Source organism: Schistocerca americana, chromosome 7 (assembly GCF_021461395.2).
Source record: "Schistocerca americana isolate TAMUIC-IGC-003095 chromosome 7, iqSchAmer2.1, whole genome shotgun sequence".
In the NCBI taxonomy this organism is placed as follows: Eukaryota; Metazoa; Arthropoda; class Insecta; order Orthoptera; family Acrididae; genus Schistocerca; species Schistocerca americana.
This window is the reverse complement of record NC_060125.1, coordinates 124189711-124195710: the sequence shown is the minus strand read 5'-3', so window position 1 is coordinate 124195710 and position 6000 is coordinate 124189711.

The window sequence follows — 6000 nt, the reverse complement described above, 5'->3', positions numbered from 1 at the left end:
GTGGCCTCAAGTTATTGTCCAGAGCTCATAGGCTCTTTGCTCCTGAAAGAAAACACATAGGATTCATCTTTTTATACACACATAATTCTCACACATGGAATTTCTCACACGTGTCCATTTTTATACACATATACTTCTCACACATGAAATTTCTCACACGTGTCCATTTTCCATTGCTCACTAGTTGTTATAATTTTTACGCTTTCATTGTTTGTGTATTGACAGGAAAGTTAAAATTTGATTCTTCTCCAGGTGAAGCTTCCTTGAGAAGTTGGATCGCTACTTTGCGGTCTCCGAGTAGAAAACTTTTCATCAGCTCTGGCGGGCGAGTCTCACTCGCACGTTACGTACACACGTTACATGTAACAAAAAATATAAATACCCATTAGTCTAAGAACTAAGCTTAAATCTAATTTTAGGACTTGGGATTCATAGGAATTTGACTTTGTCACTATTCGCGTGTGGTTTGGCTGTTCGCATTTCATCCACGGGCTATAACATTAGCATAGTATGTGATATGTTGTGAACTCATATAAGAGTCTTTTATTTTGGGAGCGGCTTTCATGGAAAGTCCGTTTCGTCGAACTGCAGCGGGAGTGCTGTGCAAGTACATCACTTTAAATTTAACGCGTTTGTTGCGTCGATGGACGTTGACACAGGCTGATTGTTAGAGCTGAATCGCTACTCGAGGCGCTCACCAGCCTCCACGCGGTACTTCAGCTTTTCCGCGCACGGTTCAGTGAACACGTTGCGTCGATGGTGTTGTGGTTTGCTGAGCTGGTGCGGAGGGACGAGGATTACCAGGGACAGAGACTCCATCGAAACCATCCCTGTCTCCACATTGTCCAGCCGATTTTGAAGATTTTAAGGTAGGCTAGCGCTCGCACTTTGCAAAGCAGCTAACATATTTGGTTTCCGATGCACTGCACGTAATCACATCACCGCCTTCGGTTACACAACCGGACTATCACTGTCCGTCGGCCTATCTGCACGTTTAACACTTTTTATCTTCATCGTGTCTGTGGCAGACTTCCACACCATTTTAAGCCTTCACTTATACACTACTATGTACACAATTTTTTTACAGTTTATAATCAAATAGTTTGTCTCACTTTGAAGCTTGCTAATTGAGAGCTTCGATTATCATGTCCATTTCAATTTCTGTTACTTTGTTGGTAACTATCTTTAAGATTTCGCTTTACATTGTTCATCATCTTTCTCTAAGACTAATTATGCTTTTAGTTCACAGTCACAATACATTAGTTTCTCCGATCTGTTAGCAATTATTATTATTTTAATTCATTTCCACCGTTCTTTCTATTTATTAAATTCATTAAAGCTATCACTGTCATTTCAACAAAAATTCTCTTTTTACTAGATGTGAGGATCAATCAGTCACATTTGATCGCCCTCACACATGAGAACAGAACACCATTCAAGAAAATATTCAAATTCCTTATCGCGATCTCGGTTTCCGTCTCGGATTGACTTTAAAAGGAAAAATAAAGACATTTCGAAACTAGCTTTTCCCGATTTCGTTCACGCGTTTCCTTTTGAAAATCGTATGCCAAACCAGCCTTCCACGTCAACCGCATTTCTCAATCTGTGACGTCAAGTCTACGGGACGGGTTTAGGCGGGTTAGGGTATTTAAACAAATTCAGAAGAAAGACATAGGTATAATAATACATAGAAGAACAAATCTAGCAAACAACTCCTTGTTCCTTATGACTTAGAAATTAATTTCCCTTTGCGCCGTACGTCTGCGTACGCGCTCCAATTAAGAACTAGTTGCGTTGTTTTGCCGGCTGTTTCATTGTCATTTTATTCTCGCCTTTACGCCTGCTTGCGCTACACTGCATTGATCTCTATATATGACCTTAAGTCATCATTGCTTTGTCCTTGCCACTTACGCTCTTATACTTGGTATTTATTTCACTTATGGCTTTGAATGTATCTGTCCTGCGTATTGCAATTACAATGAATGCTACTTTGTTTATCTAGCTGAAGGATAGCGCTTTCGTGGTCATGTTGGTACTTACAAGTAACTCACATGCTTCGTAAACATTACGTTATTTTAATGCACAGATGAACCTGTTCCAGATTTCTATGTACATTGGAACTTAATCTAGACATAGCTGACTTAGAAACTAGTTACTTGTTTTCCTTTTTAGTGGGATCAGGAACCAATAATTGTCAAGCGATCCTTGTCCTTGACGAAAATAAATTTCGTTTCTGGATCATTGCTCCTTGAACTTAAAAAAAAAAAAAAAATTCTTACATACTATGTTTTATTTTCACTTCTTTAGCATTTCATATCGCAGAAGCCGGCTTGTTAGGCACATCCTTCGCTTTATATTTCATTTTTCTCTCTTAAATATTATCTCCTTAAAACTAAATCTTAAAACTAGAGTTCTTGGAGTTGATCACTTTCTTTGTTAAACAAGAAATTTTTTTCATTTATCAGCTTGTCTGTACTTAAATTATGGCTCAAGATAACATATTTTAAATTGTCTGCTGTATAGCAAGATAGACTCACTGTCGTGTAATATATTCTAAGCATTTTTTTAACGAAGTCAAATCAGTTGTCACTTAGTCACTAGCGGCTAACCTTCTCTTGTCATCATAAAGCTTTCCTTTGATTTATTCTGTAGCATGATATTTTTTAAGATCAGAGTGATGGTATAACCCTTTTATATTTCCATTTGCGGGATCAGAAATCAGATAACAACCTGTATGCGGTATACGAAGGATCTCGTAAGGTCCCTCAAAAAGACTTTGCCATTTTCCATTTTTGTGTAAGAGCAACGATGGTTTAAAGTGTGTTTTTAGCAAGACCTTTTCGCCTACTTTATAAGTTAACACCTTATTAATATGTTTGTCATACGCCTTCTTGCGTAAATTGGCTTGGGTGGTCAACGTTGTTAGAGCTTGTCTTATTCTGGCGTCTAAACTAGCACTTGTGTTGTTACACTTAGGAATTGAATTGACCTTGAACATCCTTGGACGGGTAATGTTGGAATTTTAATTAATGTACTAATTTGCTTATAGAAACATAAGGACATAGCATTAATATTGGCACCGGTATCTAGGATTACAGTCGTCAAAATTCCGGCTATAGGAAGTTTTGTCATAGCTTGCACTTGGTCATCTATCGGTTCATCACCGTCAGTCGTCTCTTTCTCTTGTAATAATTCTTGTCTCATGTCAATCCCGTCATTGTATCTCAGTACAAGTACGTCATGGTTAGTCTCTCCGTCGAAGTGGTCGCCCCCATTCTGTCTCACAGCATCACTTAAGGAGCTTTCAGATGCTGAACTTAGTTTTCCTGCTTGTGTGGTTTTGATTGGCCTTCATCATTAGAAAGTTCGACCAATCTGACATTGTGAGAACACTGAGGAACAAAATTACTGTTATGCACAAACCTCGTGTCAAAATGTTGCTGCGTTTGTTCTGGTGTCCAATACGTGTTACTGTCTTCCGCGTTTGCGAAAAATACAGGGGGATTGTAATGCCTTCGCGGGGTCTGATGATTTTTATTACTATTATGATTTCGGGAATTGTTACTGTGAAATCCACCTTCACACTGTGGTTTGCCGTTAAACTGTGTGTTTCTGTACATTCCCTGCGCTTGATTTTTACTAGGCGCGGAGTTGTATTGGTATGAGTGGGCGTTATCAGCTGTTTGTTGCTGCCCGTAATCTGAGTGTTGGCTGCGCGAGTACGTTGCATTCCATTGCGATCCGCTCTGCTGTTGCCAACCTTTTTGACTGAAACCGTTTCCAAACTTCTGCTTGTACGATTGATTGCCGTACTGGTTACCAGACGTGTTATACACGGGATTGAATCGGTTGTGTTGATTATGTCTATTCCTTTTGTGCGGATACCCACTGCCTTTATTTCCGTTTTGCCAATCGTTACTATTTTTTGAATCGTTCCCTGGCTTTTCATAGCCGTTACTGTCGTAATGTTGTGGCCAAGAATTGTGCGGAGTATTCCGCGGTTTGTTAGCTCTCATATCCTCATAGATCAGGTCTAGGGAATCTAATATCGACAGAAAGGTATCTGGATCATCATCTGGTATGGCTATCAGCTTTTCACGAATCGAAATGGGTAATTTAGACTTGAGAATCATAATTACATCTTTACTATTGATAGGGTTATCCCAATACCTAATTTTGCCAAGATATTTTTCGAAGTACTTTCTCAGGCTACTATTTCTGGGGTCACATTGTTCTGCATTATAGACTTCTTTACGAAGGCGCTTCTGAACACCTTCGCTCCAAAATTTGCTGAGGAAACAGTGCTCAAACTCCTCATATGTTCGACACTTATCAACCATTTCTGTTCCCCATATTGCCGATACGCCACCTATATATCCGGTAACAAATTGGATACGCTGTCTATCAGTCCACGAATTTGGAAAATGCCGTAGAATCCACGAAGAAAAACAATTGGGTGGATATTTCGTTTTTCCGGGTTAAAGGTTTGAAAAACTCGATGCTTTATCATGCTTTCTTCCTTCATCATTTTTACTACTGAGTCAGAATCTTGGTTTCGGTGACTAACTGGAATATGTGGTGGCGAAGTGTGTTCATTAGATACAACAGGTATTCGGAATTGACGAAATAATTCATCTTCTTCCTCTGAGGCTAAAGAGTTGGGAAAATTCGGTCTCTGTATTCGGGAACTACTATTCACTTGTGCCTTCAGATTATCTAGCTGTTCCGTTACCTCTTGCTTCCAATTTGGTAATTCTTGCTGAAGGGTACGCCTAATGCTACCGAGTTCAGACATTACGGTATCACCGGAGCTTCCAGGAGCTGACAAGATACCAAGAGTGGTTGCTTTCACAGTCTCTACTAGGTCTTTGTTAATTTTATCTTCGACAAATTTGTCCTTTCCAGCAATCCAGTTCTCATACTTTTCTCTAAATTCTCTCTCATGACTATCTAGCCTCTCCTTTACTTTCGTTTCCGTTTCCAGAGTCAAGTTTGACATTCCCTCGGTTAATTTTTCTACCTGCGTAGTTACTCTGTCTAATCTGTGATTAACCGTGGTTACGGTGGAATCAAGATTCTTGGTTGCGTTTCGGATGTCAGCTGTCTCGCTTTGCATGGTAGCTAAAGTGTCATTCAGTTCGATAATTATTCCACTTTGCATTTGAGAAACAGCATCCTTGACTTGCTTTGCTACTTCTTTGGCTACGTTTTCTCTAACAGTTTTTATTTCTTCGCTTACTGTAGACAGTTTATCTTCAAGCGAGGCTAACATTTGGCGATTTCCGTCCTGCATCATTTGACTTATTTGACTCAGTAGCTGTTTGAATACATCGTCTGTCACTACCCCTGAATTGCTTTCACCTGCCTCCCTTGTAACCGGTATATGGCTACGACTACTAGTGGCAGAAACTATGCTGGCATTGTCTAGTTCAGTACCAGTAACATTATGGTGTGAGGCACCAAAGTCCGTAAGATTTCCCACTTCACTTTCTACAATTGTTTCAATTGGTGTCTCAGCCCTACTAATTATCGTGCGGGACCGTAAGCGACGCGACACTTCACTCATTTCATTCTGTTCATTTGAATCTAGTGATGACATTTTATCGTCTGCCATAGCTCACTTATTTATAAACAGTAAGTCAATGAAGTTCGTTTGAGCTACGGCCGTCAGCTGTCGACAGAGATGTAATTTATCGGTTGCGAGTCGGTTGTCACTGCTACGTCCAAGTTCGGAATGTCGGGAGTTGTACGTCACGAGAACAAGAGACTATTCTGGACCGTAAAGAAAGTATGGCTACACACTGGTCAAAATAAATGAAAACTAAGGCTAGGCGCGCACAGGCGATTTTTCAGTCGGCGCGACTGAACAATCGCTGTCGCGGAAGTACATTGTGGTGCGCACACAGCGGCAGGAAAATCGCAACTACTCTCAGTACCAGCATGGATTTCATCGAAACAGCTTGTTTGGTGGCGCTTTTACTACGAAAAAGAGCGAGAAAA